This window comes from Staurois parvus, unplaced genomic scaffold, assembly GCF_062004578.1.
Source record: "Staurois parvus isolate SC_StPar_1 unplaced genomic scaffold, SC_StPar_1.0 ptg000698l, whole genome shotgun sequence".
NCBI lineage: Eukaryota > Metazoa > Chordata > Amphibia > Anura > Ranidae > Staurois > Staurois parvus.
Window position 1 is genome coordinate 5496362 of NW_028318494.1, and position 10640 is coordinate 5507001.

The window sequence follows — 10640 nt, forward strand, 5'->3', positions numbered from 1 at the left end:
TGTTCTGACAGGGGGACCCCCTTGCTTCTGTCGGACCGGCCACTGTACACACAAGCCGAATGTCGGCAGCTTTTTATTGAACCGGTTGATGCCGCCTGACATTCAGCCCATGTGTACAAGGCTTTATTCAGTTCCCACCCAGTGTCAGTTAGTGTCAGATTGTCCGCCGCACCATCACAGTCCCACTATAAGTTGCTGATCACCGCCATTACTAGTATAAAAATGTTTCCAGTACATATACCATAGATTTTAGACTCAATATCACTTCTCGGCCTTTTGGCTAAGATCAAGTGTAGTATCTGTTCTTATCAGTGTCCAGTGGGGGTGCTCCCGGCCATTCTAGCTTTGCGGGGATGGCTGTTGTATAGTACCCTCACTGGTATGATGGGGGTCCGGAAGGCTAGTACCGGAGGGACAGAAACCAGGGAGCACCATGATTCGTTTTGGGGCCTTGGGAGTAATTCCTCTGGGAAGACTGGAAAGACCCAGTACCTCCTGATTTGGACGGATCTACCTTGGTCTGGCCAGGGGCTGGGGACGCAAAAAGTCCGCAAACTCAGTGCCCCCTGAGGAAGATGCTCTCAGGGGTGTCACTAGTAACACTTGGGTGTGGGACCCCACGGTGTGAAGATGACACATGGCCACTGTTTTTCACCTCTTTTTGCACAGCGCCCTAAGGACCAGGTCTTTTGGCTAAGTCCAGGGCAATTTTTGCTACGGGCCTCAGGGCCTGGTCTGTGCACAATTTGGCACGGTACCACTTTTTTTATTTTCTATTTATTTAATTTATTTCACCTCCCACGTTTGTCACTTTTTCTGTTACTTATATGTGTGTTTTCACGGATGGAGGGTGTGGGTCCTCGGGCCTACCCTGAAGTCTAGGGGGAGGATGTGTGGCCTTTTGGTTCCTTCCTCCCCTGATCCCTAGGGGGCCCTTCTTCGGGAGAGCCCCCTGACCAAGTACTGGGTGTCTGGCTTCGGCTGGACACAAGGAACGGTGGTCCACCAGGCCTTTTGGCCAGGAGGACCAATTGGGAACCTTGACCCCGTCAGGAGCTTCGTGCCCCGGGGGATCAGGGTAAGCGGTCCAAGCCCCTTTAGGGGTAGGACACAGCACACCCCTAAGTGCACTTTTTCGTGTGGTGTTTTGCACTTGCACATTTTTTGTGAACACTTACGGGTTTTTTCGTTATAGTTGCACGTTTGCGGACTTAAAAAAAAAAAAATCTGTTCTTAACTGTGTGTGTGTGGGTGGAAGGAAGGAAGGAAGGAAGGAAGGAAGGAAGGAAGGGAGGGAGGGAGGGGTGGAAGGAAGGAAGGGAGGGAGGGAGGGGAGTGGTGGAAAAAAGGAAGGTCGGACTCACATCACTCAGCCAGAAGCAGAGCAGTCGGCTGCTATGTTCAGCTTCCCGCTCACACATCCTCTGAAGCTGCACAGACTGGAGTGTGGGCGGGCACAGGGGGAGGCAGAGCAGATCCAGCCTCTCTCCCTTCTTCTCCTATTGGTGTGGAAGATGGAGGGAGGGGCTGGGCACTGAGAAGAACACAACAGCGGTGGGGGGAGAGGGGGGGGGCCAGAAAGAAAACGGAACAATCAGGTATGTTCTGTGCAGCGGTGGGGGCAGAGACAAACAGCGATCTCCTGTATGGCTTTCAATGAAGCAGCTGGAAGCCGATTCTCCTCCTCTTCCTCCTGTGGCTTCCAGCTGCTTCATTGAAAGCCATACAGGAGATCGCTGCTTGTCACTGCTCTCACTGCCGACCCTCCCACACACCTCTAGTCCCGACACTGCTTGACGCCCCCACCTTATTTCCACTCGTGGGCTAGTGGAAACTTCAAGGGCTGCAGGAATGGTTGGCAACTCTCCCCTGGGAGGGGTTCAGACCCCCCTGACTTTCCGCCTTATCTACGCCACTGGTGTCTTGGCACTTGCACTTTTTTTTGTACGCTTACTGAGTTTTAGTTTTTCTGCACCACAGTGGACTTTAAAAAGAAAAAAATATACACTATATTGCCAAAAGTATTGGTTGGCCTGCCTTTACACGCACACAAACTTTAATGGCACCCCAGTTTTAGTCTATAGGGTTCAATATCGGGTTGGCGCCGCCCTTTGCAGCTATAACAGCTTCAACTCCTCTGGGAAGGCCATCCACAAGGTTTAGGAGTGTGTCTATGGGAAGGTTTGACCATTCTTCCAGAAGCGCATTTGTGAGGTCAGGCACTGATGTCGGACGAGAAGACCTGGCCTGCAGTCTCCGCTCTAATTAATCCCAAAGGTGTTCTATCGGGTTGAGGTCAGGACTCTGTACAGGCCAGTCATGTTTCTGCACCCCAAACTCGCTCATCCATGTCTTTATGGACCTTGCTTTGTCCACTAATGTGCAGTCACATGGAAACAGGAAGGGGCAATCCCCAAACGCCTTAAGAGTTCCCTTCACTGGAACTAAGGGGCCAAGCCCAACCCCTGAAAAACAACCCCACACCGTAATCCCCCCTCCACCAAACTTTACACGTAGCACAATGTAGTCAGGCGAATACCACTCTCGTGGCAACCACCAATCCCAGACACGTCCATCAGATTGCTAAGCAGAGAAGCGTGATTTGTCATTCAAGAGAAAACGTTTCCACTGCTTTAGAGTCCAGTGACGGCGTGCTTTACACCACTGCATCCGATGCTATGCATTCCACTTGGTGATGTAAGCCTTGGATGCAGCTGCTCGGCCATGGAAACCCATTCCATGTTGTGCCAATCTGAAGGCCACACCAAGTTTAGAGGTGTTTAGCTATTGACTCTGCAGACATTTCTCGAACTTCTGTGCACTGTGTGCTTCAGCATGCGCTGACCCCGCTCTGTCATGTGACGTGGCCTACCACTTGGTGGCTGAGTTGCTGTTGTTCCCAAATGCTTCCACTTTGTTATAATCCCACTAACAGTTGAGCGTGGAATATTTAGTAGCCAGGAAATGTCACGGATGGACTTATTACACAGGTGACCACCTAACACGGTACCACGCTTGAATTCACTGAGCTCCTGAGAGCGACCCATTCTTTCACAAATGTTTGTAGAAGCAGTCTGCATGCCTAGGGGCTTCATTATATACACCTGAGGCCATGGAGGTGATTGGAACACCTGAATCCAATGATTTTGTGGGGTGCCCCAATACTTTTGGCAATTTAGTGTACACTTATGCAGGCCATACATGGTTTGAATACGTTGTTCATTCTTTAATCCAATGGTGCCACCAATGATTTTGAAAATCGGTCGTTTTTTCCAAATTTTCCAGCATGCCCGATAAATGAAATGGGGAGGAACCACGAAACTCGGCTGATGCCATTGCCCCACGAACGGTGTAAAAATCGGCCAATTATTCTTAGATCCGATTTTCTTAAGAAAATCGTTTGGAATTCGCACCGTGTATGGCCTGCATAAGTTAGGATTTTTTTTTTTATTTTATTTTTTTTTTGCCAAAGACATGTAGCAGAATACATTTTGGCCAAAATGTATAAAGAAATTAATTTTTTTTTAATTGGATATGTTTTGTAACAGAAAGTAGAAAATATTGTGTTGTATTTTTTTTCAATTTTTTTTCTTTTTTATATAGTAAAATAAAATCCCAGTGGTGATCAAGTACCATACAATACATGACCGCGCAATTGGTGGTTAATGTAGTGCAGTGCTGAATAGCAAAAAATGGCCTAGTCATGAAGGGGGTAAAAGAGTGAAATAGCTATGCATGACACATGGAATTGCATGAAATCACACAAAAAAATTGTGAGCATATGTCATATATGAATGGGGCTTAAAGAACATTCTGAATATGAATCTCTCTTAAGAGACCAAAGCACATGAGGTCTAAAGGCATTCTAAAGCCCCATTCACACCTGTGTGTTCCAAACAAAAGTGTGAAAAATGCACCAAAACGTGCATCGCACGTGCGTTGCCATTCATTTCTAGGCTCCAGTCACACCAAGAGATTTAGAAATTGGCACAGCGATTCTGTCTATGATTCCAAATCTCAATATAAAGGTGCAGCGCTAAAAACTAAATATGCAGCATAAATCTCATCATTATTGTAAGAAAATAAAAAGATACAGTTTTATAATGTGTAACATGAGAAAATCGATAGCATATACTCAGTGTATAAGTATAAATAATCAGCAATACCAAATCAATCAAGAAAATAACCAAATAAACCGATAAATGTGCATAAATGATGTCACCAATAGGTGAATAAAGTGCAAAAAAGTCCCAGACGTGAGGATCCTGTATGATCCCGATAAGCATGCGTGGAGGGTTAATCCCAGTGGCAGGTGTTCGATGTAAATGAAATGCGCACTCACCAGAAGTGCGTGTAAACACACATTTGAGATATAACCTATCTCAATCGGTATAGTTTAGGTCATCCGCCTCCCAGATCAGGTCAGGATACTTCCCAGTCACATCTGCATGCAGTACTCAGGGGTCCTTGATGCGTATCACCATAGGGGCTCGCCCTCAGTGCGGCCTCTGCGAATGTCCCTCATGAATAGGGACCAGTGCCTCCAGACAACTAGACCAGTCATAGCCCCGAACCTCCATAAATGAGATCCTTTGTAAATCCCTCAGGTGCTGTGTATTCTCCCCTCTCCACAACCTCTCATAAAAAAACGTTTTACGTGTGTCAGAATGAACAACGTGTTTTTGGGTCTGTGACCAAGCTGCGTTGGGTGGGACAAAATGCATCAGTGGGCGCAGCCAGAATGGCGGCCGAGGCCATTCCTCCACATTGGACTCCTGGGGTCGGCTGAGCAGCTTCCATCCTTTCACTTGTATTGGCTGACACTGAAATTGCTGGGACTCATGCTCCCCTTTTCTCACTTGCAGGTGGGGTGATCCTTTTTCTACCATCCATAGCTTGAAGCGGCACCATAAAGTATACACTTCACTAATGCGTTTTTGGGTGGCTCCCATTTTTGATGGCACCCCACATGTGGTGTTTTTTTTTTTTTTTGCAGTGGGACATAATCAGTGCAAAAAAAAAAAATTGTACAAAGCACATCACATAAAAAGGCGCATGAGCTTCTTTTGCTTGACAAACGCACGAGTCGGCCTACTTGTGTGAAGTGGCCGCCCTATGCGCCAGGCAAAGACGTGTAAGTCACCCCAACAAGATAGCAAGCGGGAATCCGCATTCCTGCTACACAAGGTGCGGCTAGGGCGTTAATGGCACCCCAATCGTGGTTGGCGGGCGCTGGTTTGTCACGCAACAAAACGCATGGGGCTCACCACCTAAAAAAGATGCAGGAGCTACTTTGGCACGCTTGTTTTTCAAACGAATGGGCTGCCCTATGCTGTTGCGTGAAGACATTATTATTATTATTATACAGGATTTATTAGGCGCCAACAGTTTGCTCAGCGCTTTACAATATTGGGTTAGGAGGGCCCTGCTCCTTGGAGCTTACAATCTAAGAGGGAGGGGCTAGCGGTACAAAAGGTAGTAACTGTGGGGGATGGACTCCTAGGAGGAATAGAAGATTCCATTATTAGGTAAGGGCAGGATAGGCTTTGCTGAAGAGAGAGGATTTCAGAGAGTAGGCGATAGTCTGATAAATTGGAGAGTTCCAGAGGATGGGGAAGCTCTAGAGAAGTCCTGGAGACAAGCATGGGAGGAGGAGACAAGGGAGCTAGAGAGCAGGAGGTCATACAATAAGAGTGCGTACGCACAGGGCGCAGATGCAAATAGGGCCTACAGGCCACATTCACCTCACACACTGTTTATTTTCACACAGTGATGTTTCCCTGAAGTCCTGCTTTAACGATCATAAAAACTTTATTTAAAATGTATTTCCTCAGAGAAATCCATCTCCATGGAGACATTCTGGGTAAGTTATATGTGTAGATCGTTCCTGTGGTATATGACGTAATCACAGTGTCCTGTCTGGTGGTGAAAGGGTTAATCCACCCCGCGCACGTACACACGACGACCACATGACTGGGACACGCCCTGCAGTAAATGTCCACCAATCAGACGCTCCGCCGACGTGGCAGGAATTCGTGTGGTGTTACCGGTGTATCATGGGAGCTGGGGGAGGGGGATGGGGCAAGGCTTTTTGCTGAGACTCGCAGTTGCCAGGCAACCTGCTGTTGGTATGCAGACGGTGGAGGCAGTGGTGAGCCTGGTACAGGGAGGCTCGGCCATTAACCTCTTCCCTGCCAGGAGGCGCTGACTGCAGCAGTCTTGCAGACCGAGGCTTCCTCACATTTCCATCTCTTCTGTGAAAAGAAAAGGAGAGATGTATTAAAAAGAATGTAATCAAAGTAAAGATTGCCCATCAGTGGAACACGAATCACCCAGTGCTGACCCCAGGGAATACAAGGTGCTGTCAGGGCCACCATACACACAACAATCGCTACAATCAACCTCAATGGTGGCCACACACGCTTCCGTTTTATTGTTTGATGGATGTGTGAGGGATCCATATGGATCAGATCCGATCAAACCGAGTCAATCAGCCAGGGTGAGAAATTATTGATCGGTATGCATTGATCAGCAGCGCTGAGATACTGTGTTTATGAATACGGCCGTATTTTGATTGATCAGATTATGAGAGGATGTGGTGGAAATCGGACGGACTGACCATTTGGAAACTCGGGCACTGCCTGAGGGCCGGGGTCAGTAGGGGGCCCCATGAGATGCCCCTGGTACCTTTTTCATAGGCTTTTTTGAGTTTGGGCAAGAACACAGGGGCCCCATGATCCCCTATTGCCCGGGGGCCCCATGAGTTGTCAGTCCGCCCCTGGTGGAAACAGAGATGGGATCAATCAATTACAGTCCTAAATTCCCCCCTTCAATGCCGCACTGTAGAAAGCCTGTCGCAGGTCTATAGGCATCCCACAGAACCCACCTTGAGCGTGCTCTGTGACTGCTGTGTCCTTGGGTAAGGAGCCATCAGTGCCCATCAGCACCACCTCATCAGTTCAGCCTCATCAGTGCCTATCAGTGCATCCCCAGCAGTGCCCATCAGTGCAGCCCATCAGTGCCACCTATCAGTGCTGCCTAACAGTGCCAATCAGTATGACCGATCAGTGTAGCCTCATCCGTGCAGACTCATTAGTGCCCATCAGTGCAGCCCCTCATTGCCACCTATCAGTGCACACCATCAGTGCTGCCTAACAGTGCCAATCAGTATGACCTATCAGTGCAGACTCATTAGTGCCCATCAGTGCAGTCCCAGATGTGCCTATCAGTGCAGCCTATCAGTGCCCATTAGTGCAGCCCATCAGTGCCCATCAGCGCCACCTCATCAGTTCAGCCTCATCAGTGCCCATCAGCGCAGACTCATCAGTTCCCATGAGTACAGACTGAGTGCCTATCAGTGCAGCTCATTACTTCCCATCAGTGCAGCCCATCATTGCCACCTATTAGTGCACATCATTAATGCCAATCAGTATGACCTATCAGTGTAGCCTCATCAGTGCAGTCCCAGATGTACCCATCAGTGAGCCCATCATCGCCACCTATCAGTGCCCATTAGTGCAGCCCATCAGTGCCCATCAACACCACCTCATCAGTTCAGCCGCACCAGTGCCCATCAGTGCAGACTCATCAGTTCCCATGAGTACAGACTGACTGCCTATCAGTGCAGCTCATTACTTCCCATCAGTGCAGCCCATCATTGCCACCTATCAATGCACACAATGCTGTTTATCATTGACAATCAGTATGATCTATCAGTGCAGCCCCAGCAGTGCCCATCAATGCAGCCCATCGGTGCCACCTATCAGTACCGCCTATCAGTGCCCATCAGCACCACCTCATCAGTGCTGCCATATCAGTGCAGCCTCATCAGTGTCCATCAGTGCAACCTTAAAAGTGCACATCAGTGAAACTTCATCAGTGTAGCCTCATCGTGCACATCAATGAAGAAGAAAAAATACTTATTTGCAAATTTCATAACATAAACTAAGAAAATGTTGTTTTTTTTTTAATTTCCACCTTTCTTTCTTTGTTTAGCAAAAATATAACCCCCCCCAGTGGTGATTAAATACTACCAAAAGAAAGCTCTGTCTGTCTGAAAGAAATGATAAAAAGTTCATATGAGTACAGTGTTGCATGACCGCGCAATTGTCATTCAAAGTGTTAAAATTGGCCTAAGCAGGAAGGGGGTGAAAGTGCCAGTTATTGATGTCACTTAGGCTCCATTCACACTGAGCTGAGCGTCTTTTTTTTTTTTTTTTCAGGCATCTTTGAGCATTTTTTTTAGCAGATTTGCAAATATTATGGGCGTTTTTCATTTAGGCATTGCTGTGGCCAATAGAAATAGCTGTTTTTTTTGGCTGAAAACGCCGAAAAAAAAACCACATGAAAAACTGCTCATTCCCACTGTTCAGGCGTTTTCCATTCAAGTCTATGGGGACAAAACGCTCAGATCTGCCTGACAAGTAGTGCACGTACTTTTTTGAGTGACTGGCATTTTGCTATAGGCGACAGAACGCTCATGTGAACAAGGGCAATAGAAATGAATTGGATTTTGTTTGTTGAGCGTTTCTGAGAGTCAGGCGTCGAGCTGAAAAATGCCCTAGTGTGAATTGAGCCTAACTAGTGCTATAGGCAAAACTTTTTTTTTCATTTTGGATAGAGTGAGGGAGGGTTGAAACCCCTGTCAGATTTGTTTGTTGTTTTTTTGCCATCTGTGTCCCATTGTATAGAGGGTGAATCTCCCTAATGGGGGAACGGAAAGTAATAAATACTGACAGGGGTTCTAATCCATCTCCCCTCTATACAAAACTTAAAAAAAAAAAGTTTTGCCTTTAATTATACTTTAAACTCCGGAACGATTTACCCCCTTCATGACCAGGCTATTTTTTGCTATTCGGCACTGCGCTACTTTAACTGGCATTTGTGTGGTCATGCAACACTGTACCCAAATGATATATACAGTATCTCCCAGAAGTGAGTCCACCCCTCACATTTTTGTCAATATTTTATTCTATCTTTTCATGTGACAACACTGAAGAAATGTCACTTTGCTAGAATATGACGTAGTCGGTGTACAGCTTGTATAACATGTAAATTTGCTGTCCCCTCAAAAGAACTCAACACACCGCCATTAATGTCTAAACCGCTGGCAACAAAAGCGAGTCCACCCCTAAGTGACAAGGTCCAAATTGGGCCCAAAGTGTCAATATTTTGTGTGGCCACCATTATTTTCCAGCACTGCCTTAACCCTCTTGGGCATGGAGGTCACCAGAGCTTCACAGGTTGCCACTGGAGTCCTCTTCCACTCCTCCATGACGACATCACGGGGCTGGTGGATGTTAGAGACCTTGCGCTCCTCCACCTTCCGTTTGAGAATGCCCCACAGATGCTCAATAGGGTTTAGGTCTGGAGACATGCTTGGCCAGGCCATCACCTTTACCTTCAGCTTCTTTAGTAAGGCAGTGGTCATCATGGAGGTGTGTTTGGGGTCGTTATTATGTTGGAATACCGCCCTGCGGCCCATTCTCCGAAGGGAGGGGATCATGCTCTGCTTCAGTATGTCACAGTACATGTTGGCATTCATGGTTCCCTCAAAGAACTGTAGCCCCCCAGTGCCGGCAGCACTCATCCAGCCCCAGACCATGACCCTCCCACCACCATGCTTGACTGTAGGCAAGACACACTTGTCTTTGTACTCCTCACCTGGTTGCCGCCACACACGCTTGACACCATCTGAACCAAATCAGTTGATCTTGGTGTCATCAGACCACAGGACATGGTTCCAGTAATCCATGTCCTTAGTCTGCTTGTCTTCAGCAAACTGTTTGTGGGCTTTCTTGTGCATCATCTTTAGAAGAGGCTTCCTTCTGGGACAACAGACATGCAGACCAATTTGATGCATTGTGCGGCGTATGGTCTGAGCACTGACAGGCTGATCCCCCATCCCTTCAACCTCTGCAGCAATGCTGGCAGCACTCATATGTCTATTTCCCAAAGACAACCTCTGGATATGACGCTGAGCACGCGCACTCAACTTCTTTGGTCGCCCATGGCGAGGCCTGTTCTGAGTGGAACCTGTCTTGTTAAACCACTGTATGGTCTTGGCCACCGTGCTGCAGCTCAGTTTCAGGGTCTTGGCAATATTTTTATAGCCTAGGCCATCTTTATGTAAAGCAGCAATTCTTTCTTTCAAATCCTCAGAGAGTTCTTTGCCATGAGGTGCCATGCTGAACTTCCAGTGACCAGTTTGAGAGCGTGAGAGCAATAACCCCAAACTTAACACATCTGCTCCCCATTCACACCTGAGACCTTGTAACACTAAGGAGTCACATGACACCGGGGAGGGAAAATGGCTAATTGGGCCCAATTTGGACTTTGTCACTTAGGGGTGGACTCACTTTTGTTGCCAGTAGTTTAGACATTAATGGCTGTGTGTTGAGTTATTTTGAGGGGACAGCAAATTTACATGTTATACAAGCTGCACGCTGACTACGTCACATTGTAGCCAAGTGTCATTTCTTCAGTGTTGTCACATGAAAAGATAGAATCAAATATTTACAAAAATGTGATGAGTGGACTCACTTCTGGGAGATACTGTATATAATTTTTTCACACAAATTATTATTATTATTATACAGTATTTGTAAAGCGGCAATAGTTCGCTCAGCGCTGTACATTAC

The 10640-nt window shown here is 47.2% G+C and overlaps 1 pseudogene; it reads left to right on the forward strand.

Annotated features, from left to right (window-relative positions):
- Positions 1-260: 260 nt before the first annotated feature.
- On the forward strand, positions 261-376 carry LOC149446043 (U2 spliceosomal RNA; annotated as a pseudogene).
- Positions 377-10640: the final 10264 nt, after the last annotated feature.